The sequence below is a fragment of the Mirounga leonina genome, unplaced genomic scaffold (assembly GCF_011800145.1).
Source record: "Mirounga leonina isolate KUSES-001 unplaced genomic scaffold, KU_Mleo_1.0 Mir_168, whole genome shotgun sequence".
Lineage (NCBI taxonomy): Eukaryota > Metazoa > Chordata > Mammalia > Carnivora > Phocidae > Mirounga > Mirounga leonina.
In genome coordinates, this window is record NW_023270426.1 from 49,714,603 (window position 1) to 49,741,626 (window position 27,024).

The 27,024-nt window shown below is 41.8% G+C and overlaps 1 protein-coding gene across 7 annotated transcripts in view; it reads right to left on the reverse strand.

The window, feature by feature from the left end:
- The window catches only part of LHFPL2 (LHFPL tetraspan subfamily member 2), a 154,080-nt gene that overhangs the window by 78,285 nt on the left and 48,771 nt on the right, over positions 1-27,024 (reverse strand). For 4 of the 7 annotated variants that reach the window (XM_035014715.1, XM_035014714.1, XM_035014712.1 and 1 more), the window contains one exon: positions 1,314-1,371. The gene's annotated coding sequence lies outside the window, so the exon portion shown is untranslated. Of the gene's footprint in view, positions 1-1,313; positions 1,372-7,511; positions 7,649-27,024 lie in introns of all 7 variants that reach the window. The other 3 variants (XM_035014710.1, XM_035014709.1, XM_035014713.1) reach the window with 1 other exon arrangement.

Below are 27,024 nucleotides of genomic sequence, written 5' to 3' on the forward strand. Positions count from 1 at the left end.
ACTCCCAGTAAATAAATAATGGAACAGATATTTCAAGATTATCAGTTTGATAAGGTGCCAATGATTAACCTTCACAAGACACCCACCCATCTTGGGTCAGCCCTGGCTTTCCCATGAGAAGGAACTTTACTCAAATAATTTCATAACTCACAAGTGTTTACAGTTCCCATTAAAAAAAAAAAAAAAAAGAACCCTTGGGGCGCCTGGGTGGCTCAGTCGTTAAGCGTCTGCCTTCGGCTCAGGTCATGATCCCAGGGTCCTGGGATCGAGCCCCGCATCAGGCTCCCTGCTCAGCGGGAAGTCTGCTTCTCCCTCTCCCACTCCCCCTGCTTGTGTTCTCTCTCTCGCTGTGTCTCTCTCTGTCACATAAATAAATAAAATCTTTAAAAAAAAAAAAAAGAACCCAAGCTTCCTAATCTAACCCAAGTAGTAGTAGCTGTTAGAACATTTTAATAAGATTTCAGAAATCAATAGTTCAATTCATGATGTAAGGGCAATTTTGCCTTCCCCAGAATCTGTAAGTTAAAAAGATCACCGTTCCACAGTTGAGATGGTGTCTGTGAAAATATTCTGTGAATTCACTGTATATGGTAGAGCCTCCAGGAGAGGGTGTCAGTGGGTCCCATATCCAAACCACATACTGGCTCTCTTGGCCTGAGCTGTATCCTCAAGTTCATTACAAGGCCCCTGGGGGACCGGGTTGAATACTGTCTGCTTTTTTAGAATCAGAGATGGATCAAAGTCTTTTAAAACAATTATTTAATTGATCTTCCTGAATGCATACTGTAGATTACTCAACCCCTATTATTGTTTCTAACATTTTCCAAAAGTGACCTTTATAAATCAGAATCTATAGACTCAATCATACATCACCTATTAGTCAACTGTTTTCAACTTTTATTTAGGCAATTCCTCTACCTGAGCTGTCATCAAGTAATAAAACTGGGTAATTTGAATTGGCCATCTCTACTTCCCCTTTCACAGAGAAATGGTAACAAATGGTGAAATGGTCCACAGAGAACTCAAAAGGAATAACAACTTAGAGTCAGCTATGCCCATTATAAAGAGCTTGGAAATTTGCTTATGAATGGTCACAGAACCTTTACAGGGTCTTTTACAACATTTGGGTATGCTCATCCAAGAGGTATTTCTAACCAAAACAAAACAAAACAAAAAACAAAAAACCTAGTGTTACCATTCAAGATCCAAAAGTTTGAAACACTGCACCTCTTTCAAGAAGTAATTTGCTACCCACCTGGAAAGTGTATCCAAAGAATTGTTATAATAAAGGGTATCTGACTTCGACTACTTACCTATTTTATCTGCAGGAATGCTGGGAAGTGTCAATGAACAACTTCAGAAAAATGCCACCTGGAGAAACAAATTGAAAAAAAACTTAAATTAAAAAAAAAAAAAAAAAAGGTTTTTTTTTTTTTTAAACATAAAGAAGACTTAGCATACAATTTTATGTCTCATTAAAATATGTAACGTTTCAAATATTGGTCTCCAGGCAGCAAATAGTTCAACGTGCATTAGAACATAGCCACCTGTTTGTGGGAACAGCCACAGGTTCGTGGGAACACTGATGTACTAACACAGAGTCCAAACCAACGATGAACCAGAAAAGGTAAGAGAGCAGTGGGGGAGGTACAGCCCATGAACATGCCCCTTATTAAGCCCTTTCCTTTCCCCCACAAAGAGACCAACTTGAAAACACAATTTGTGTCCTTCAGGGCACTTTATAAACAGTCTTAAAAGGCTCCAATACTCCTGAAACAAATTAAGAATGAAATATATAATTGTGAATGAGGAACTATCCTGGCAGTACTCAATATCCTTTCCAGTAACTCTGCTAACTTTTTTTCAAGCTAAACTCACAAGGATGTCCAAGAATGGAGAAAGGAAAAGTGGCCATTACAACTCTAACACAGTAAACAAAGGAATCAAGAACTAAGAATTTATCTAATGATTAGTTTACTCAGAAATCAAGCATTCCTTTGGTGTTCTCAAAGTCTTCTGGTAATCTTAGAAAATTATAAGCCTATTAATATGTTCACAAAACAAAGAATCCCAAAATGTCCATTCGTTCACTGCTTTGAAATATTAAACATAAATGGAACAAATTTCTAATACAAAATATCACAGTTACTATTTGGTGGAAATATATATCAGCATGATGTGGCATCAGATTATAACCTTTCCAGATAGACAGTATGTCCTTTGACTGTTGAGGAAACTAATGTTGAAAAAAGCAGAGAAACTTCCCCAGCATTACAGAGACCCAGGGTTTCCAAACGGCAATCCTTCCATCCTGTCATGTGGCCCCCTGCAAACACCTTCTACTCTACACCTGCCAGTCTACTCATTACTTCTCCAAATAGAAACCTGACATTCCTTAACACAAAAGCTCTGGAAAACAAATCAACTAGCAGATAAAATTAACTTGTGCTTTTTGTTTCTTCATTTCAAAATGGTTAGCCTAATCATGCTATTTAGGACTGTAATTTAACATTGCATATAAGTAAAAATGTAGAAAGAAAGAAGAGGTTTAGAGTTCGAGAAATAAAACACACAACTAGGAGTGAAGAGGTGTTTTTAACTTCAGGTAAGACAGATGAAACAAAATATTTGACAGCTTCAATTCTATTGGTAAGCAGAAAAACAGGAAGTCTACGTGCCCATTTTCTATTAACAAACTTTCAAATATCCCATCATCAAATTTTGATAATGAAAGTCTGTAATATCGGGCCACAAATATCCATACTTACATCCAAATAACTAGTTTAACAGCAGCAGTATCAGTGTTAATCTAAACTGGACCTGAGGTTGAAAAGCCAGTGTGGGGCTTAAAGGCTCCTCTATCTAAAGACATCATTTTAGTTCAAAAACAAACTTGAAGATACTGAACAACAGTCATTGGGTTTCACTTTATAAAAAATAAATACACAAAAGAATTCTGAATTCATAAGGTTCTTTGTTATAATAGCTTAGGGGAGTTATGATTTTTTTAAATGGTTCTTTATAAGTTAATTACTAGTTAAATTCCAAGCATTTCCCACAATTTAATTTTACCCCTTTAGGGAAAGTCACAGGAAGTCATGATCAGTATTTTTATCTGAAAACTGCTTCTGTGAAATAAACCACTAGGATTATTATAAATGGGTCTGTTGTGGTGGAGCTCTTGATCAACATTTCATTACCTCTCAAAGCCAAATGGGTAACAAAAACACTGACTTCAGGCATAGTTCAAAATCAAAGATAACATTTTAAAAAATTTTTGTCACATACAACGCCAGCAAAGCTCTGGACAGTTAAGAAAGATCTCCAACCTCTAACAGTAATAGAGAAGGCAGGGTCATATCCTGATTCCCACCTAAAGTTTTCCAAACTCACGCTGCCAGTAAAAGGCACTTCCTAGAATAAATATATTTGGTCTGAAGCTCTGAAGAAAAAAAGCATTTGGGACTAAGTTTTCAGTATCATGATTACTGACAACAAAGCCCTATCTTGTGAAACTACCAAAATGATCAGAAAGATAAAACATGACAATAGGGCATTACAGTTATTTTTATTTATTAAAAAAGTCATTTTAAACATTCAGTAGACTAAAAGTATACTAAGTCATAGAGCTCTCAAACGTTCACAAAAAATAATGACTCTATTAGGCATTAACTGTCAGGCACTGATCTATGTACTTGATGGGAATTAACTCACTTCTCACAAAAATGCTGAAGTAGGTACTAATATTATCCCACTTTAGAGATGAAGAAGCAGGCACAGAGAAGTCTCTCAAAGTTACATGGCTTGTAAGAAGTGAAGATTCAAGTCCATATACATGACCACATTTAATCCTAAACAACCATATTAACAGAGGCAGGTCAAAAAAAACTTAGCCCCATTTTGAATCTGAGGGAAAACGAAATTCTGAGGAGAAGAGACGGACTTCCCCCCAAAACACACTGCCCATCAGCAACACGGGTAAGAAGAGAACCCAGGGCATCCAACTCTAGCGTCGGGGCTGGGTTTTAATTTGCTTGTTTTTGTTTTAAATTCTGTTAATTAACATGTAACTCACTGAGGAGAGTGTATCCTGCCTTTAATCTCTGAGAAGACGCTTCAGGGTCCTCCCAGGGGCTGTGGCGATTCTAAGAACATCTAGCCCAGTGCCCACTGAGGTATCATCATGCTGCCATTTCACCAGTTTCCCTTCCTCTATGTGCAATTACGTTTTTCACTTACTGGTTAACACAGAGGAGCTTATAAAAATCAGAAATAGATGACTTTATTATTTATCCTTCTTTCATCTTCATTTTTATAGACCAGTAGTCTCCCTGGCCACTTAAATGAGTTATAACCTAATAAACGCAGGCACTTATTCAGCAAGTAGCCTAAATGAAATCAAAACCACCATTATTTTTGCACATTAAGGAGTTAAAAGTTTGTACTTCCCATTCATCTCCATTTGGGTTGCATGCCCTTCTGTTCCACTTCCGGAGATGGAGGGGGGTGGGGGGAACAATAGCTGCCTTCAGCGCCAAGCACAGCACCCACGTGACAGGCACCAGCTCTTAGGTATTGAATTGGATTGCCAAAAACAGGAAGCTGAGTTGTAAGACCCCTTTCTCAGTTAGAAATTTCTATGACTTGAAATGTGCTGATCTGAATTGTTTCCCGTCAACTCTGTAAAATTAGAACCAAGAAGTGTAACTTGTTTTGGAAGTTATAAGGAGAAATTCCAGGTCAACCGAAAAAAGAATGTCACAGTCAACAGAGTGGCCACACAGAGGTCCCGGCTGCCGTGGGGGGACTGAGAAGCATCGGCTCATGATCAGAGAAGCCAAAGAAGGGTAAAGTCTCAATTACCGTCCTATAACAGAGAGACTCGTTCCATGAACCCTGCGATAGTTCACTACACCCATCCTCAGTGAAAATTCGAGTTCCCATGGCAGAGCACTGTATGAGTTAAATGATGCTTTACAATTCATTTTCTCATCTGACCCACACAATGAGCAGAAGGCAGTTGGAGTGGGGGTGTAGGGCAGACATCATTTATTATTGCCACTGTACAGACTAGGAATGTGAACCACTCAAGCTAAATCACACAATCAGTAAATGCTAGATCTTTGCAACAACCAAGACATGGGCTTTTCAGCCATCATACTTATTCATCAAGGACAAGGGCAAGGATGGGCCCCCAAAACTTGAAGCATGAAAATGAAACCAAAGGAGATGAGCTAAAAACAAAATATAGTAAGAACCCTATTTCTCTTATAAACCACTCTACCTTCACCTAAAAAGTACTCTACATTTTTAGTAGACAACTCTAGGTTCTGTTTACTTGTGTCAACTAAAGGGACAGTTGTCCAAACCCTACTTCACTATGCTCTGCTGATACAACATATGTTTGTATGTGGTTCCTATTTTAAGGGGAGTTGGTGGCAATGTAACAGACACAAAGAGCACTGTCCCATTTCTACATCCAAAGCATAAATAATTGTTCAAAGACTAGGCTGAGAGGTTGTATTTCTTTCTTTCTTTCTTTCTTTTTTTTTTTAAAGTCAGTGAAATGTACAGACTCTATTCTGACAACAGGTCCAAGAGAACCTCACACTTGGGTCTGACAACAGTAGTTTAAAAGAAACGGGTCAGGCACTGAAGACTGCTGAACCTTGCAAAAAAATTTTTTTAAAGATTTATTTATTTATTTATTTGAGAGAGAGAGAGAGAGAGAAACAGCATGAGAGGGGAGAGGGTCAGAGGGAGAAGCAGGCTCCCCGCTGAGCCGGGAGCCCGATGCAGGGCTCGATCCCAGGACTCCGGGACCATGACCTGAGCCGAAGGCAGTCGCTTAACCAACTGAGCCACCCAGGTGCCCTCCTTGCAAGACTTTTTAAGGGAAGACATGAAAGTGTCAAATTTCACAAACCTGTCTCTAAGCAGAGGGAGTTGCAGGTTACCAAAGGCTGAACTGCGTTAACTCCTGTGAAATGCTGGGAACCTGAGCCTCTACAATGCCCACCCTGCCACTCGGCCACACAGTGAATGACTGAAGTTCAAGGTTCTAGAGACCTCATGGGTCTATGGGCCAAATGTTGTTCATCACAAAAACTTCCTTTTACTCTTAAGGAAGGAGAAGCCACCTGAGTCAAAAATCACATCAACAGGGCGCCTGGGTGGCTCAGTTGGTTAAGCGACTGCCTTCGGCTCAGGTCATGATCCTGGAGTCCCAGGATCGAGTCCCGCATCGGGCTCCCTGCTCAGCGGGGGGTCTGCTTCTCCCTTTGACCCTCTTCCCTCTCGTGCTCTCTGTCTCTCATTCTCTCTCTCAAATAAATAAATAAAATCTTTAAAAAAAAAAAATCACATCAACATGAAGCTGTTAAAGGGTAAGTTTTTAAACATCTGAGAACAACAGAATAACCTACCCATGTGCCATCAATAAGTCAGATTCAATTATACTGCCTTTTAACAATCAGGTTTGTACACCACGTTCGTTCACATGACTATTAGCCTTTCCCCAACATTTAGTTACAAATCTACTGGACCAGAAGCTCCTCCAGACTAAAACTAATTCTACCTTACACCCTTACCTATCTCCTGCACTTAGCACAGTGCATTGCACAGAGTAGACATTTCCTAAATAGTCACTGAATAAATGGATGATTTCCTACAGATAGAAAAGGCAGGATAGGGGGAAGAGAGAAATATGGGGTTGACAGAATGGAGAAAATCATCAAGCAAAGAGGACTGCGGGAATTCCAGCAGGAGAAAGTACAAGAGGCAAAGGATGAGTCAGCAGGCATGGAAGGAGCATGCGGGAGATGGTTACCCTGTCCATGTAGGGGGAATCCTCAAGTGGATGTGTTTCAGAATACCAGTGTGTGGACGAACCTCCGTGATATGCTTGGAACACAAGTGGTGGGAGACGGTGACAGGCGCAAGTGTATATAATTAAAGAGCTCTTTTGGGAATTCTGCAAAATGCTCCTCGAGATGACAACTACTCTTAATACTCTTGGCCTTTTTTTTTTAACCTCGAATATAGCTATGTGATCATTCTGCAAGACAGAAACAGTTGTGAATATTGTTGGGCGCTGGTAAAGAGCAAACCTCATCAAATACCACAAGCACGTGTTCACAAATAAGTCATTTAAGGTGGACAGACGCAGGTCGTTATAGGCAGACAGGTGAGTGCAGCATGCTCGGAGTACGCGCAAGGCTGGTGGGTGGCCATGCAGGTAGCTTGCACCGGAAGAGCTGACAAGCCCTTTCTCTGTCTGACACTTCCAAATCTGGGCATCAACTTAGTAACAGGCCAATGTTTCTGAAAAACAGAGGCCAAGATTAAAACTAGAACTAAATGAAGGCTAAACATTAAAAGCCTTTCCAAAGAGGGTCATATGGACACACTCCAAACTCAGGTGAGAGCACAGAGATGGCAAGTAGAGCTGTTGCTCCCAAGCTGGCCATCAGCTATAATCCCCTTAAAGTCCAAGAATGAGCCCGTCTGACCTGTGGAAAGACCCAAAGATCCTTGTGTAGCATCACCTTCACACAGGTGAAGTTCACGGAGGGGACATGGCCATTACAACATCAGCACAGGCTGACTCTCATTCTGGAAATGTCTTCTTTAAAGGATCTGCAATGTCCTAAAAACGAAGGAAAGAATTCTGAGAGTCTCTGCATCCAAGCATGCTGATTCTAGTGGTGAAAGACAGTTGGCTTTGGGAGGCCTGGCTCCCATATCTAAAATATTTTCCCTTTTCATTATCTTACGTATGCAAAAAGCATTTATCTGTCCATTACTTTATCCTCCCTAGTCAAAAATTATCCTTTGGGCACCTATTCCCTGCCAGGCACCAGGGAGACCGAAACAAACAAGGCATTATTTGCTGCTCCCAAGAGAAGTATTGTCTCCCCTGCACTGCTCAGCCGTGTTCTGCCCCGTGCCCTGGTGCCTCCTGGGACTTCCACTGCACGAGGGGTCTGGTGGCCATCACGTACACAACACTCGCCGGTCACTGCTGTCTCTTCCAGGGGGACCTACATCTTCAGCTTCTGTCTACATCATCAAAGGCTTTGAGCTTTTCTAAAACCTTGACATTAGTGAGCAAGGAACAGGATTTTGGTGAAACAGAGCCAGAGAAGAGGAGCTTCGATTACCCTTGGAGAGCTCAGAAGGCCTGTGGCATCTCAGGAGGAGTGAGGATGTCTTCCAAATACATGTCGGAGGAATAAAATCACTTCAACACAAATTGAATGAGGACAGTATGAATAAGCTTTTACTGCTTGCCAGGGTAAACTTTCAAGAAATTTGTAAAAAAAAAAAAAAAAATCTGTATCATAACATGGGGCACCTGGGTGGCTCAGTTGGTTAAGCATCCGACTCTTGATTTCGGCTCAGGTCATGATCTCATGAGCCCCATGTCGAGCTCTGCGCTCAGTGAAGAGTCTGCTTAAGACTCTCCCTCTGCCCGCCTCCCTCTCTCAAATAAATAAATATTAAAAAAAAAAAAAAAAAAGTAAGTTGTTTGTCCACTAGAATATAAGCTCCGTTACACAACCTTTAATGTGTTTTAGTCTGTGCTGTATAGATCCCTAATACCTGGAGTGGCACTTGAGAGCGAGTTCTCAGGGAATATCAGTTGGTGAATACATGTGTGGGCAGATGATAATGTCTTGACCAAAACAGGAAACCAAGGGAGAAAGGGAGATCAGATGAGGGTTTGGAGGAAAATCTGCTCATTGAGGCTTTTAAGCTTGAAGTACCTGGTTGGGCAGATTCCAGTAGGCATGTGAGGAACTGAGGAAAGGAGGTTGGTGCAGGTGATAGAGTTTGGGAAATTCGTACCATATAGGAGGTGTTTGAAGCCATAGGTACCCCCAGAAAAGCAATCAACTGAGTAAGGTAAGAGCTGGCTATTGTATAGTAAAATAAGTAAATAAATAATAGCATCTACCTCACAGGGGTGTGTGTACTAAAGGAAAGAGCTCATGTGAAATACCTGACCTGTCTAGCTCTTTGAGGCTTAGCCAAATTACACAGCAGGTGCTCAATAAATAGTGATTGCCAAAATGCAAACACCTTTCAAGACTGATAAAGACCATTTTTAGTGCCATTTTGTCCTCACAGCATTTGGGCACAGCATGGATGCAAGAATTGTATGTTTACACGAGGCTGTGTTTTTCTTTCGGAGGACTCTTACTCCAGTCTGATCAAAGATTAAGAGATTCTCCAGCGTTATCTACAGCATAAAATAATGCTGTCTTCCTTTGTATTATCTAGTGGGGGAAAGTAAATAGGCAGGAACACAATTACCAGAAATGGGGTATGAAAGGCTACCACTCGTTCCTACAAGGTCCATGGACTTGAATGTTTACCGTGGTCCAAGCGCTGTAGCTACAGATTTAAACCTAAATCCACGAGGAGAAAAACTTGCTGCCACAGACTAAAAAAGTAGTGACAAATGTGGCATTTGAGCTAAACTCAAAGGATGAGTTAAATGTAAAGGTCCAATTTCAAGAAAGAAAAAAAAAAATCACGGGTTGGCTTAGGTGGTTTGCTTTTAAGTTCGTCACTAACTATAGCTTAACTAAAAATAAGCATCCCAAGTCAATGATGGGAAAACAAACGTCACTATGAGTGCCCCATTTAGAAGAGTTAGTCAAGGAGGTAGAAGTCCAACACCAATCAACCACTAAAGCAACTGGGTTAAGTGCCTGCTGTAAGTGCTGCTGGGTCTTTCGGGAGAAGGACCCTGTGGTTTCACTGGTCAGGGCAGAGGAGGAAGTGAGCAGAATTCTTCCCCAGCTACAACTAGAGTGTCTCTGCTTTTATCTTTTTTTTTTTTTTCCCTATATTAGAATTCTACTGAAAATTTTGTTTGAAGAAAGCACTCATTGTTAAGAACAAACATTCTGAAAGCTACTGACGTGGTAAAAACTAATTCTGGGGATAAAAATCAACAAAAGCTTTAAAATTCTGGTTTTTATACCCATTTTCACAATTGGCTCACGAGTATCTTAAGGGTGATCACTGTGGGGGTTGGCTGGTGCAGTGATTAGGAGGTGCAAAGGTTTCATAATTCTGTAATGTCTGAATTCTGCTTAATAAAAATGAATATTTTTCTCACCAAAAAATGTTTGAGATACTTTCCTTCAGCCTACTTGTCTTTCCTATTTTTCAAAGAAAACAAATTATAACTAAATTTAATTGCTTCCCTGGGCAAAGATGAAATCGTACGGAGGCTTCATACATTGCTGTGTTTATGCTAAGAAATAAGAGAAAATGTTCCATGTTTCATTAATAGTAAAAACCTAATGATATAGAACCATTCTCTAGGGGAATGGTACGCATGGGAATAATATTTTTTTCCAAACAACTTCCATAACATTCCTGTTCTTGTACAGATGCAAATGAAGTGTTTCCAATTTTAATTACAAAATGGTGTTTAAATGAAGAAATGAGAACAAGCAGAGACAATGAACAACGGTCTTAGGGAGTTAGAGGCAATTTCTCTTCTAATGCTGGCCCTTCTCCCAGTTCCTGAAAAGGAGGATGGTATGTTCATGTTGAGCACTAGGGAGCACTATTTCAACAATCTCAGTCTAACTTAGTGTAGAAAGTTTTGTCTTCAGACCAGAGAAGCCCACAAACAGCAGGCACTGAGACTCTGGCTCACAGGGAATATTTCAGACTCTCCTTTTAGGCTGTTAAATATGCAAGCAGGGTGCCCTCCATCCACGAAGATGAACGTCAAGCCCTCTACTACCAGGACGAAGGCCCTACGAGATCCCAGGAGGAAAAGCGGAGTCTGGACATACTTCCACACTCTCTAACCCTCCCTGGGACCCGTGACATACATGTGAGAGGCAGCTGGTCGGGGTTAAAAGTACAGTCTGGCTGCACAGTCCCGCCCAGCTAACTGGCCCACAGAGCAACTGAACCCTGACCTTGGCCTCACCATCCCCATTCTCTAAGCAAATGTGTTAACTGGCTGCAGATTCCTGAACTGTGCCTCAGATGCATTCCCAAACTAACACACATACACACACACACACACACACACACAAGTGATAGGACATAATTTTCTCTAGTGAGGAAAAACAGTTTTATTTATTAACAGCTAACCACTTACCAACAAAGTCGACTACAATCAATGGTAAACAAGAACCCATAACCTGGGATTCTTCTATGTTAGAGGGTTACAGATGCCTCCCTGAAATCTCTGGAAAACATTTTCCTGAGAAGATTCTGCTGATGCATCAGCTTTGGCTCCCAAGCTCTCATTTGCATGAACTGCAGACCATTCATGCTAGAACAGGACGATTCTTCCTTTAGCCAGGCCTTCTGCACTCGCTGTGCGTATTCCTCAGTCACCCAAACTCCACCACCTCAGCGCTCTGTGTGTCTAACTCAGAACTGCTTAGGGCGGGAAGGACGTCAGAGATGACCTAGCACAACACCATCATTTCAACAAAGCGGGTCCAGAAACAGCAAGTGACAAAAAAGTATTGGTGGCAGCCTAGGAGCAGCAAACAAGGCCCTCCCTCCTAATCCTGTGTTCGTGTCAGGGGATGAAGAACTCTCAGGGGCCCCCAGTGCTCAGATGTGCCTCAGAAACCACAGAGCAGGAGGCGGCTGGGGGGCAACTCCCCAGAACAGCTACGGTTTATTTGTTTCATATATTAGGGTTAAAAATAAGATTTTATTTGAAAGAAAGGTTTTCAGTGTAAATACACAAACATCTTGAAAACCACCACATGGCAGAACTAACTTCAAATAAAAGGAAAGTTAAAAGAGAGACAGAACTAAAAACATTGGGTCTTACTTTAATGAATGTGTCCTTTCTTAAAAGGAACGAGGAAAGAAAACAGTACTAAAACCAAATGTTACAGCTTGGAGTTCTCTCCTTTATTTTTGCCTGCCCAGGAAAATAAAACAAACAAAAAAAGACAAAGAAGAAAAACAAAAGAAAGATAATATATTTTAGAGTCTAGGTCCTTGGCAAAGTCTTAAATCCATATTGCATTGACTGGACAATTTCAAGAAATAAAGTCACAGAGGGCATTAACCTCCTAATTTAAATTCCTAAGATAAATCTTTACTTAAAAAAAAAAAAGAATGGAAAAAAAATGCTTCATAAATTGCCGTTGCAGATGCGGGGGGGTGGGAAGCAAGGCTCCCAATTTCACATTTTGCTTTCCTGTCTGTTGAGCACCTTTAATGCTTTCAATTTCTCCATTCCTACAAAATCAAGTCCTTCTTACAGGTGTTCATAAGCCTGTGAACTATATCTCTTTAAGGTCAGTAGGCGGGAGGGAAACTGATTTGTCACCATGTGGTAGGCTAGAGCTGGATACAATTTGCAGAAGGAGGGGAAAGCCCTGGGGATACTGGGAATCCAGCAAGTCACCAAGAACTATGTTCACTGTGGTTTGGCATTCCACAAAGAATCTTTTCTTTGACTTTTTAATTTTTGTCATTCTAGACTCATACTGGATCCAGACAATTTAAAAATCTTGCTTCAGACAACCTTCTTAACTTTTTACAGTTAACATAATAGCTTCCAATGATAATGAACCAAACAACCTCTTTGCATTTTATAGACCATTTAAAGCCAGCAAACTAATCATTTAGTAATGCAATAGTTCTTTACAGGAAGTGTCCTCACGCTAAATACAGCTCTTTGGGGACTTTGTTAATATGCTCAGTCAAGTCAGCTCTGCTTAAGCCAAGTATCCTCTCAGTGCCATCCTCTGAAAGGATCAAATGTCTCTCTCCAAACAGACAACCCCTCTTACTTTCTCCCTCCCACTCACTCCTAAATTTCCACAAGCAACATTAGCATACAATGCAAATGAGAGACACAGCCATTTCTAGGCACAGGGAGCTCAACACATTTTTAAGGAGCTCTAAGAGAATGTAGCAAAGTACTGATTTTCCTTATGCTCCACGGATATATGAATATTAACACAAGTTGTTTTATAAACTTGGAACACTGCAGGAGGCCATCTTGGTTAGGTTCCAAGCAGACTTACTTAAGTGACCTAATTTTTGTGTTCTACTTTTGAAGATCTCCAGGACAGAAATTCCACAATCTCCATTGGTAGCCTGACTTGTAGTTTAATTTCCTTCAGAGTCAACAGGGACAGTTTCTCTCAACTTCTTAAAAAAAAGTTAAACAAGAGCTTAAATCTTGTGAAAGATGTTATTTGAACCCCGAAACTGGTAAATGCAACCACACAAGTGAACCACCAAGAAAGAGGCTACAGGCTACGACACAGGCTGACATGTCGCCGGCTTAGTAAAGACAGTCACACTGCTCTGTCCTACCCTGGCGAGTCTGCGTGCATCATGGACGTCCACATTCACAACTCAGAGTCACAGATTTAAGAAATGACTCTACAGTGTGGAACTGCTGAATCGCTGTATTCTACACATGAAACTAACAGAGCACTGTATGTTAACTAACCGGAATTAAAGTAAAAACTTAAAAGAAAAAAAAAAAAAGAAACGACTCTACAGCTCCTGGAAGGAAAGGAGCTCATGTGCAACAAAGAAGTATTTCCTAGTCACCGGGGAAAATCTTTCCCAGGCCTTCCACACTTTCCAAATGAGAAGAAATTGTGTTTTTTGGTTTCCTTTTCCTTCTCTGTTTTTCTAAGAGTCCCCTAAGCAGTATCATACTCAGGTTTTCTACATTTTTTTTTAAAGATGAACTTTCCACTGAACTACACTCCATGAAACAAGTCTTCTGGAGATTTTACCCTTGGCCTCCTGGAATTTTTCAATGAAATTCAAAAGAGATGTTTACCTGACCCCAAATGTTATCCTAATGAAGACTCTGTTTTTAATTCCTTGAACTCTTCTCTTTCTCTTTTCTTGTCATGCCCTCTGGGAAAGAAAGACACATACAGATGTTGGCCTGACCTCAACTGGCAAACACCAAGATAATAGAGTTCTAATAGTTTCTCAAGAAACTTGGACAACATCACAGAGGTTAATTATGCCCCCTTCTCTGGCATGGTCCTCCACACTTCACCTTTTTAGAAGATCAATGGAAAGACAGAAAATACCAGCATACTATCTTTGTGACAAAAACAAGATGCCAATCACTGGAAGAAGAAAAGGAATATTATGGGTTTCTCAAAAGCAATGAGAGAGCAGAAAATAAAACAAAACAAAAAACTATGACCTAAGTGGTAGGAGGAAGGAGGAGTTAGAACCATTTTCTGCCAATTAAAGAGTCCAAATGAGGCTGATTGCAGGCTCTCTCTAGCAGACGGCATCTGAGGAATATAGGAATTGGGCACCTACAATCAGGGTTTAGTTGATAATTTCCTTTTCTTATAAGAAGGAAGGTTCCCGGCATGGAGGCTTGGCAAGTCCATTTCCAACGGTCACAATTGCCCCTGTTTAGGAATGGCTTTGGCTGTCACACATACATACAGAGCCACGTCATATGCATTTCAGGGTCTTCCTCCTCCTCCTTTCCAGGTACTTTCCTCTACCAAGAAATCAAGGGGTGAGATCAATGGCTTCACTTTACTGCCAATTTTCTCTGAGAAATATCTTCCAGAAATCATTTAGGTACAAGGCTTCTGAAACCATTCCTAAACCTGCTCCTAACTACCTGTCCTGGAATAAGACAACACTACCACACGATCCATCAACCACACACACGAGCCCTGGGGGCTCAGAGACACCAAGTCCAGCTCTCTGCTGCCTAGAAGCTACAATCCAGTAGCAGGAAGAATGCTGACTCACAAAGAGCTTTGTTTCAAGCAGGTCCTTCTGAAAAAGTACAGGTGGTGTAATAGTGAAGATGAACTCAAACCCAGTACAAAAGTGTAGTTTATTTCCTCTACCTTTTTGAACCTGACTCTGCAAAAGAGATGAAAACTGCCCTCAAGCAAAGGAAAAGGGCCTTCACATGGCCTATACAGTGCCCCGAGTTCAGTGATTTGGTATTTGTTACAGTCTGGCCATTTCCCTGCACTTAGGGTCAAACAGGTGAAATTATCTGGAGCCATGGTTGGAATCTTCTCAGATTTCAGGACCAAGCCAAGTGTACAGATGAATCTACACAAATGCCCACAGTAAGGGAGTAGTTCACACTTGTTGACTGGCTGGATTGATTTGTAGGAGCTGAAAAATTGCTCTTTGGCATTTCATTTAATAAAAAATTTCATTTAGGGCGCCTGGGTGGCTCAGTCGGTTAAGCGGCTGCCTTTGGCTCAGGTCATGATCCCGGCGTCCTGGGATCGAGTCCCGCATCGGGCTCCCTGCTCTGCGGGGAGCCTGCTTCTCCCTCTCCCACACCCCCTGCTTGTGTTCCTGCTCTCGCTGTGTCTCTATCAAATAAATAAATAAAATCTTAAAAAAATTTTTTTCATTTATATTTCATTTGTGTTCCAGTGTGGTCTATCTAATCAAGGACTTTAATGGAGATCTCTAGGTAAAGGAACAAAACACACAAATCACTGGAGTCTCTTCATCAGAAGCAAGATGTTTTGAGGATGGTGATGGCCAAGGAATTAATATGATTAGCAATAATAGGAAATAAGTGAGCAAATAAGGATTTTCAACCTTTTTGTTTATTTCATCCAGCTCAACTCAGACTGGCTACTGCTTTATCCCTGGGCCACTCTGCATAAACAGGAGCCCCCAAATTAGAAACAAGGGAACTTATTTTGTTCCCATTCCATTCAAAGTTTCAGTGACTAAGTTTAATATCAATGGTTTGTTTGTTTGCTTGCTTTTTTAAAGGACTGATAGTTCTAAAAATGGTTTTTCTTCTAGGTGCTAAATGAAGGAGCTTTAGTCTTAGTTCATGTGGAAACCATCTGGCCTAAATGATGATTTGAAGCTCTCAGCAAACAGCTGATTGTAAGGACACTGTACCTGGAGATGGCATTCTAAGCCCATCCTAGAGGGAGGCAAGGAGCTAACTGGTCTAGGATTTTCCTAAAATTCAGATTAAAACTGATAAAGTTAGAACAGAAGCGCCCTACAGTCTTTCAGTTTCCCCTAAGTACATGAGTAAGAAAAGACAACAAGGATGAAACTCATCAAGAAACATCAGGAGAAGAGCAGGAACATCTGCTAGAAAGTACTTCTCGTTAGCACTGAAAATGAGGGAAGAGGTGTGACCCCAGTTTTTGGGTCCTCGTGTGGGCCTGTCTCTACGTGTTTCTCAGAAATGAGATGAGATGATACTTGCCAACCCCTGGTTAAGTGATATAGAGGAACAGGAAGTCCTTCTCTGGTTTGCCTGGGATAAAAATATTCCATAGATCTTTAAAGGATGAATTAAAAGATTAGCTCTGGACAGAGGCTATGAGTGCCATTGACCTTGGGAAGGCATGGGGGTCAGCATGTACCATAGGCCCAGCTGTCTCTGTTGCTTGATGAGGCAGAAGAATCTTGAAAGTTTAAGCTGGGGTATGTAGAATAAATAGGAAACACATGACAACAGAAGTTCAATAGCTGTTCTCCATGGAAACCAGCCCCCAGGAAGCTATTATGGGCGTGTGTAACATGGGAGGGTCAAGAGTGCAAGTTCAGCCAGGAAACAGCTCAGCCACACATGGGTCCAGGGAGAGAGAACTTTCTGTAACCAAAACCTCAAGAGCACTGAGAACCTTAGCAGTAACTATGGTCTTCCTCCTCTTCATGATAATGAGGGGTCTTGCTAGGTGCCACAGTGCGAAGTACTTAACAGCATTTATCTCCATGGAACACTCACAACAATGACATGAGACTGTTAACTCCACTTTTATAGATGGGGACACTGGGAATTGGGGTACCTTGCCCAAGCTCATATGGCCAACAAGCAGCACAGACCCTTCTCACATTACCTCCCAGTGATCTAAAAGGCCAAGCAACACCAGAGCTAAAAGCGGGGAGAATGACAAGGCCATTTTTATCCAGTGCTTTTCCGTCTCTAAAGGACTTGAGGAGGAAGAACAGCACCAACTCTGCAGTTCAAATTCTTGGGTTTAAGTACCAGATTCACCATTTGCTGTTTGGGGATGTAATGATCCCAAGGGTGGCCAATATCCACCCATTTTATTCTCCTTTCCCTGGGGCAAGTGACTGAGACCTCTAAGACCTTTTGTCCTCCTGTCTACCATGCGATCATCATGTCACCTCTCCATATAGCTGTGAGCATTCAGTGAGATGATTTTATGATATGGCAGTACACAAAGACGAACCATTGTTATTCCATTTGATTTTCATCTTGTCTCATTTGCAGAAAGTGCTAAGCCATCTGGTTATAGAACAGTGCTGTACTCATTTCACAAATGCGGTAATAAAGCCCGGCACCCAGGGCCATTACACAGCCACGTGGCCCTGTGACCCATCTTCTGCTCCACATGCTCCGTCCGTGAAGAGAATACCACTCAGCATAGTTAAGTGCCCCAACAGTGGTCCCTTGCAAGGCTGGCACCCCCTCCTGCTCCCTGCCACCCCCCCACCCCACCCCCCTCACACAGGAGGTATACACATTAAGTAAAATAGCAGCAGAAACTTCTGGATTTTGTAGGAAAAGAGCTGATCCTTAAGTTCTGTCCCAGTACTGAGTTTAGGGTCCTCTGTTTATTAATACAGTATAAGCTATGTTTTCTAGCAATTATTTGAAAAGCTCTGGAAAGGGGCATTTCAATATAACAAGGACCAGAATGTCATTTTTATATATACCAAGACTTGGAATACTCTTTTTAATTGTTTTTGCTGCCTAATAAAGGTTTCATGGATTTTTGAACTCAGGAAGTGTATTTCCTTATTGGAGGTGGGGAGAAACCTAGTAGCTTTTGCTTCAAAAAGAACAACTGTTAGATCATTATCATTACTCCTATCATTCCAATCTTGTCCTTCATCATCAATAATAAAGGCGTTTCTTACAGTCATTAAAGCCTTTGCCATGTGAATTGTGAAAAAACAGATACGAAACAAGGCAAACCTAAATACCTTGAACTTTGCTAATGTTAAAATATCTGTTGCACAGCCAATTAAAGTTGGTCATAGAGACTCACATTTTCCACAACCTATCTGCTGGCACGGTTGATGCTTGTTGGCAAAGAAGCCAATCAGAGTCATCTCACAAAACAGGACAAATGAAGACTCTATTCAACACTGCAAACTAACTGTTATGGAAGATTTCTGCTGCTATGAAAGGCCTGGGGGTCAACAATAAATGATACACAAGGAAAAGACCACCAGAAAATGCTGACACCTCCAATCTCTGCTTTTGTCCCTGTATCCCACACCTCTTGGACACAGGGACTTGGGTCTGAATTCTAAATATCCTATACCCACATGTAAGCCATTATGAGTAACTGTTCTTGAAATTTAATTCCACATCTGCTGTTCTGCAGCCTTTAGAAATCTTATAAATTTCTCTGACAACTGTTTGCAAAGGCCATAATCACAAGCATCTGTAACTGGATCCCCAGCTATAGGGCAAAACACCACATAATTCCAACAGGCTTTTGGTCCAACCTTATTTGGTTTCTTGTCTCTCTTGCTTTCTTTAAAATTGTGCTGAGACTTCAATTTGCAGAGAGCTGATTAGCACTGGAAGGAGGCGGCCCAGGTCCTCTGTATCATCCCCACCACACAGACGCGGGCACATCCTCAACATCTTCCTCTTGGTTGTGGCTGCTCACTCACCTTTAGAAAGAGCCCTCATGACTGTGGCAGGAGGCAGTGGGAGCCAACAGAGAGTCCCTGTGCCACTTAGGTTGCTCCCTACTGCTTTCAAACTCCCAGAAGGAGGTGGGAGGATGCTCCCTGGCTCCAAGTAGCCTCAACATAGATGCATTAGGACTTCATCTCTCGCACTTGGGTTGCTCAGAAGCTGTGTGGATCTGGAGCTGGGTCTGCCCTTCCTAATTACAGTTGGCCATTGGCCTGACATTATCTTGAGCAACATAATGAACCTCCCTGTGACTGTTAGAGATTTTAAAAATTTCATAGCATCCACTTGTTAACAGCATTCCTGTCCTGTTCTTTCATTCTATTAACACTCCCAAGAATCAGGTGGGAAAAGTTCTTGCTCCAATTGGGCCACATACAGATTCAGTAACCCTGGGCAAGTCACTTCCCCTCTAGGAAACCTCTGTTTTCTATCCCAATTTCTAGCCATCTCCTGTTTTTTTATGAGGAACACATCTAACAAGGTAAGCAGAAGTGTTCTTCAAATGATGAAAAATTAAAATCTAGGCATTACTATCACTGCCATCCTCATGATCCTCTTCAAAAACTCCATCCAATAGTTAAGAGTTCTGGAGCCACAGAAGCAGGGTTAACTACTCGAGCCTCAATTTTCTCATCGTTGACGTGGGGATGAAATAATAGCACCTAACTCAGAATACTTGAGAGGATTAAATGAGGAAAGGTACAGAAAGCACTTAGAATAGTGCCAGAAACAAATTGGTGCCTAGTATTAGCCACTCTCAGTATCCTGTAATTAGCCCTGCTTGCTTTCTTGTTTCACCAAGCATCTTCCAAAATAAATGATTTTTTCAAGGCATTCGACTTCAGTATGCCAAGGGAAGAGGAGGAATTCATCATTATTGTTACCTATACTACCTCATATCCAACCCACACATGGAGCATGTAAAAGTATTTTATTATTCCCTTTTTACGTGAAGTTCAGAAAGGTGGAACAGCTAGCTACTAGGTGGCAGCCAGCATTCAAAGGCAGCTCTAAACAACCCAGGCTATGCTTTCCATTGCCTTGTTTCCATTAGATATGAAGGGGGAGGAAAAAAAAAAAGTTTCCCCCCAAATGAGAAAGTCACCTAATTTACATAAACAGTGTGGTTCAAAGTCTATTGTTAAGAAACAGCTTTTGATTTGGACTTAAGAGTCCACACTCAGCTCAAAGGGCAGCTACTCTTGCCTTCCGTCTCCTGCTCCTCCTTAACCTGCAGCCCTGTGAGCAGAGAGGTAAGAAGAAACCTCTGCTGCATGTCCCAGCCTACGTGGACCCGGGCACAGCCCCTGTCCCCCAGCAGCACACCTGCTGGTTTGTGTTGGTCCCCTCCAACGGACCCTGGGTTGGTTCCCTAGGCCCAGCACATCTTGTTCACCTCATATATCCAAGGCCCACCTGATGCCCAGCCCAGAGTAGGGGACAATACTGTCAGTTAAATGAATACATGAATGCTGTCCATCCATGGAATCCTTGCTGCACTGAGGTCTGGTTTATTTGACAATTACGAGAGGTTGAAAGCTCCCAGAATTAAACCCTGTCACTGCAGAATATGATCTGTATAGTACCCAAGACCACACCTTACAAAGAACATTTCATAAGTCTATGTAATTAGAAAGACACCTAAGTAAAACATAGTTATATCCTTATGTAACTTGGCTTGTGTCTGCTAGGAAATGTTCTTGTATCAAATACGAAGGCACAAACTTCCACATACGACTAGACTATAACTAGTGCCTTATTATATTTTTTTTTGGAGGGTCATTCAGGAAAATCCAGTCAATAATAACCAAAAAATGGGCAACAGGTTTAAAGGTATGTTGTAATGAAAGATCACCTTTTGGATCATTATGTTTCCTTTTCAAAAGTACCACACAAGAGAACAGATACAAACTTAGATGAAGGCATTAACTGATTATATAAGTAAAACAAACTCTGAGTTCTTTATACTACACCTACAGCCCACAAAGTCAATTTGCCTTGCCTCTTGGTTTTTTTTTGTAATGACTATATTAAATTCATTTTTTTCCTTTTCACCTTATGCATTTTTCCAGTTTATAAGTGGGTCTTCCTCCTGGACAGGTTGAGAATCAGGGAGGCATACAGTTGCCTCGTGAAATGTAAGGGATAACTTTTAAAAACCTCTATGATGTTTACTCATGGATTTGATAAAGATCGATACGCTTTTGTTACAAAGAGTTATTTAACATGGAATAAGTTTATACTTCATTTAACACTCATACAAAAGCTAGAAATAGTTACATCCATGCTGGAACACTTAATCTTACCAAAATAATGTAGAACATAAGGTCCTAATACCTCCAGGATAATTGTATATGAATGATAATGCAGATTATGCCTTATGTAACCACAGTCAGAGCTAGGGAGATTTCCTCTTCTCTCACACCTTTGATTCTGCTTAGGGATCTGTGACTCTTTATAGCTGGGTGTTTATGATATTTCTGAGAAAATCAAACTGTTTACTAGTAAAAATTACCCAAGCTGTTTTTTGGTAATAACCTAGTGACACATTTAATGTGCTATTTTGTGGAAGAGGGAAATTAGATTTACTATTTTTCATAAAATCAACTCAATTCAGGGGTGCCTGGGTGGCTCAGTTGGTTAAGTGTCTGCCTTCAGCTCAGGTCATGATCCCAGGGTCCTGGGATAGAACCCCACATGGTGCTCCCTGCTCAGCGGGGAGTCTGCTTCTCCCTCTCCCTCTGACCCTCCCCACCCCTCACTCTCTCTCTTGCTCTGTCTCAAATAAATATTTTTTTTAAAAAATCAACTCAATTCATACATAGTCCCTGTCCATACAGAAAGACACACTACAGAAGTAAAACACCCAGGACTTAACGATGTATGTATAAATTTATAGAAGAGAATTAAGATGAGGACATAACCTTAAATGACCAGTTTATCTGTTCCCATGACCAAGCAACAAATGAAACGCCAAGAACAAGGGGAAGTAGTTGACCTACAGAGCCCTAACATTTTTCCCTCTGCAGCTTTTGAAACAGTTTACAGTTTCTTTATCTTTATTAGGACATTTTCCCTCATCAAATTAATGAGTCACTAAACAAAAGGCTTACTAAAATGTTTACATTTGGGAATAAACTATCTGCTAAGGCTTTAGCAGAAAAGACAAGTCATACTTTGCCACTGCTTTTCAATAAAATTATCTAGGAAAAGCCAGGCAGAATTGTTGGGATAGAAACATAGGATGACCATGTAAAATTCAGTGAATCCTGAGACCAACTCAAAGAAAATGTTCTCAGTCCTTTTTGCCCCGTAATCCTTAATATCTTCATTTCCACCCTCCTATCTTTATGGAGCCCTCCCTTCCTTCCTTCCTTTCCTTCCTTCTTTCTTTCCTTCCTTCCTTCTTTCTTTCTAAGATTTTACTTTTCAGTAATCTCTACACCCAATGTGGGGCTCGAACTCATGACCCTGAAACTGAGAGTCACATGCTCCATGGACTGAGCCAGCCAGGGGCCCCTGAGCTCTTTCCTCTGACAACTATTAAACAAGATATTCTTTTGGAATAATTTGCATTGTTATAACCAGATATTGTGCAAGGTAAGTGAGGGGAGGAGAAGTCAGTAGAAACCCTGTGCTGTAGGGACTTAAAGGAACAAGAAGCTTGTTAGTTGAGGTAACAAAGACAGAAAATGGATAGTAAATAATAAAGGGCAACACAAACATTCATCAAATTTTATTAGGGTTCTGTCCAGGTACATGCAACTGGCTGAACATGTGGTTGATGGGTATGACGAGAGCCAGGACAGGACAGCTGTGAAGGATGCGCTGTACACTACATCTGGAAATTTTCTGAACAGAAATGGCTCCTTTCAAATCATTTCCATTTGGTGGTCTTTTCACAGTGGTCAAGAACACATATTCTTGAATTAGCAAATAGTACCATATTCTTATTAACAAGCAACACAGACCTACAGTTAGAGATCGAAGGGAAGTTACAGAATTCCATCCAGGGGGCACTTGGGTGGCTCAGTTGGTTAAGCGGCTGCCTTCGGCTCAGGTCATGATCTCAGGGTCCTGGGATCGAGCCCCGCATCGGGCTCCCTGCTTGGTGGGGAGCCTGCTTCTCCCTCTGCCTCTGCTGCCTCTCTGCCTGCTTGTGCTCTCTCTCTCTCTGTCGAATAAATAAATAAAAGCTTTAAAAAAAAAAAAAGAATTCCATCCAGGGAACTGTGGGAAGACCAGAAGTACTCAGAGGTGGCAAGGCATGCTGTCCCAGCAGTGCAAGAGGGGAACCAGAGGACCGCGGCCTCCCGCTGCAGAAGGAGCCTCTGCAACCTGGTGCCCAGTCCTACATCTAAGAGATAATGGTGCTTCCACCAAGTAAGAGCTAACCTGTGTTGTTCTCCTGTGGGGCTTCCGTTTCCCAGGGTAAACTGCATAAATCCTCCACTCCGTGAGGGCAGTAGAGTTCTTTCTCCCTCTTCTCTAAGTTTCACAATTTCATACCACACTGACCCTTTCTGAACATCCTTTGCTTTCATGGCTTCTCATTTCCTCTACATTAAGTTCTGCCTGATCCCTCCTCAAAGCAGTGAAAAACCCAGGTACCTATAATCAGTCAGCTGAATTACTCCTGGAGATCCAGATTGTTGTTGTTCTTTAATTTCAAAAAAATTCAAAGCTGTACAGAGGTTCTTTCATGCAAACAGGCAGAACAGGCTCTACTCCTGAATCCCTAATGTCCCTTCAGAACAAAACCAACAGCAATACACCCACAGTCATAGCAGCGTTAGTCACAATAGTCAAACGTGGAGGCAGGCCAAGTCCCTATTAACAGATGAATGGATCAACAAAATGTGGCATATACATACAATGCAATCATGTGCAGCCTTAAAAAGAAAGGAGATTCTGACACATGTTCCAATACGGATAAGCCCTGAGGACATTACACTAAGTGAAATAGGCCAGCCACACAAGGACAAACACCATATAATTCCTCTTACATGAGGTTCCTAAGGTAGTGACATTCATAGAGAGAGAAGGCAGAAGGGTGGCGGCAAGGAGCTGGCGGGGAGGGGAAGAGAGAATTACTATTGAATGGGTATGGAATTTTAGTTCTGCAAGATACAAAAAAAACCTCTGGAGATGGGTGGTGGTGATGGTTGCACAACACTGAATGTACTTAATGGCACTGAACTATACAATTAAAAGCATAAAAATGGTAAATTTTGTTATGTGTGTTTCACCACAATGAAAACAAAATTAAACAAAACCCAACAGTTTCCACATCAGTTTTTGGCAATTTGTGTGCCATCTCCATCACTGAGGCTTTCTGGGAGGGGGCAGTCATTCACCGAACTGGGGGGGGGGGGAGTCACTACCTGCTTCTGACATGCGCACTGCGCTAAGGAGCAAGGGGAAGCCTTGGGGTGGGGGCGGTGCTCCGAGGGGAGTACTCTCCCAGGCAGCGGGGTTTCTGCATCAGGAATGCCTGACTCACTTCCCTTCATCGTGGGAATCAGAAGGGAAACATTTCAGGCCCTGAAGTGGGATGGGTAATAAGCCCTCCAGGTTCCCTAAATTAAGGAAGGGGAAAAAGGATTAAGGAAGTCAAGAGCACAAGGCCCAGAGACCCCTGGCACTCTCTTTCCACCTTCTGGTTTTCTGCCTCCTCCAGGTACCCCCCCCTTCATGTTCACACTCCTGTAACAGCATTTTCATGATAAAAAACCTTTTTTTTAAATAAAACTGCTCTACAAGGTCCTCACAGACTCAGCCTTGCCTCCAGAAGGTCATCATTTATGATATACCCTGTGGCCACACCAGCTGAAACATATAGACAACAGGCTGGGATACAAAATCAATGTTTGAATGGGCAATGATGTATTCAAAGCACCTGTGATAAGGGTGGGAGATGCGCACATTTTGAGAACCGGCAACCAGACCAGAGACCACATAGACCAAGTGTGTGTAGAAGAACCTGGGAGCTATGCCCACAGCCTAGAGGGTAAAGACTGGACCATGGTCCCAAGAGGGCCTCACTCCCAAAGTGGCAGGTCATGACCTTCCACCAGTCCCACCCTACTCCGAGGCATCCCACAAGCAGACCCAGGGCACCTTGCTTATTGGAGGCAAGGAAGAGAGGAAATGGAGAGGACATCTCATGCCTATCAGTCTTCACAATGCAAATACTTGCATAGTGCTCATCACAAGCCATTCTTCTAACACTTTATGGATACTTATTTCAACCTCACAACTTCAGGTACTGTCTTATCCACTGATGGAAAAAGCAAGACGTAAAAAGGGTAAGGAACTTGCCAAAGGTTTCAGAGTTACTAAGTGTGGGAATGAGACAGTTGTCCTTGCTCTTAACTATTATGCTATATCCCATCTCTCTGAAAGGGCTATTTACGTATCACTAGACAGGGAGAGAGGCTGAAGGACATTCAGCACTATGTAGCATGGTAGTTCTGCCCCCCCCCCCATTTTTAGGGGGGGAGGCAGTAGAGCTTTGTGTAGAGACATCCTCCAAGTCAGGATGATGTAAGTAAGGGGTCAGCTTTTACAGCTCTTACTAGCTATGTGGCCGTGGGCATGGTAATTAACCTCTCTGACTACTGGCTATCTACTGCATCTGTAGTATATGCCCTCTAGTCTATCTATGAGAATTATACCAAGTTCCTGGCATATACTCAGTAGACAGAAGCTATTATAGACCCAGCCAAACACTCTCAAAACAACCATCTGAGAGGGGCGCCTGGCTGGCTCAGCTGGTAGACCATGCGACTCTTGATCTTGAGGTTGTGAGTTTGAGCCCTAAGTTGGGTGTTGAGATTACTTAAAAATCAAATGTTAAAAAAAAACAACAACGCATCTGACAGTCATCATCTAACAAATTAATCAAAATTCTATGATAAAGTAATAACGACCATAAGTCTAAACTGTCGGTTCATAGCCACAACCCTACAAATCTTGAACAGTCCCTTTACCACAGTGTTTGGGGAGGGATTTGATAATTTTTCCTAAGTGTTCCCCTGGGATAGTTAAGAACCAAGACACAAGGAAAAAGAAGGAGCACAAATTAAAGTTAGCAGAATGTTTTATTATAAACATAGTGCAAAAGTTAAAGATTTTTTAAAATGACATTTTATAATAGCCTTTGATTCTAGGAAGTCAAACATTCCATAATTAGTAAATCACATATGAAAAATGAACAGCCTTCAATGACCAAAGAAAGAATATAAATTGCTCGTCGCATCTCAACTCAGAGAGAAACCGCCTGACGAGGTTAACCTTCTGAACGGCTGTGAGCCCTGTGTTCTCTCCCTCAGAATGGACCCTGGTGACTGGCACCTGGCTGGCCTATCCTCAGGGTGCACAGGGATCTCTCAGGGACCACGAGAGCAAAGTTCATGCCTGGCATGTTCCCAGCTCACATACAAGAACGTGAAAATAATTGGCGCTGTCTCTATACATGCACTGATGGACTTTTCCCAGGACTGCGTCAAACCAGGATCTAAGGTGAAACAACAAGCTAGAGAAGCCATGTGCAGACACCCCACCTCTGGCCAGGACGCAGGGATTCTCCTTCCTGGAGACAGACGTATTTTTACAACAGGCTTTTCTATTTTCCTTACAGATTGCTTCAACTATAACAGCACAAACCAAACATCTGAAATAATGAGTCACCTATTGGCTTGAATCCGAAGCACCAGGTCAAATGCAGTTTAAGCCACGTCAGTGCTTAAAAGCAACCCTAGTACAGTGAGTGGACAGATTTCTGCCACCCACGATCTGCATGCCCTTTCTACCACGGTACACGATGTCTCAGTACCAAGAGGCATGAGGAGCCGTCCCGGCTCTTCAGGGGACCATTGGGAGAACCTGTGGTGTTCCTTCCTTCTGAAACTGCCCGTTGATAGAGGGTATTCCAGACAAGGAAAAGCCAGAAAAGAAACTCAAACTTCAAGCAATTTTCCCTGACAGGCACTCCTGGCAAAGGGCAGTATGAGAGAAAGGGGTGGTTAAATTAACAGTAATGGTATTAAGTAATGTCACTCTTATTTTTGGATTTAAGTTAAATTTGTTCCGGATTGGGTAATAAAGTTGAGCATGTTTTCATTAGTATGGGGGAAAAAAGTAGCACTCTCAGCTCTCCAGCTATTCTGAACTAAACCAAAGAAACAGATTACAAGATTTACAATAAATTACAAGCAACTTCATGTGATGCCCAAATTACACATTTACCCTCCTTTACGATATCATTATAATGTCTGTAATTAAAGCCAGGCAGATACTACTTGAAATTAAATTGA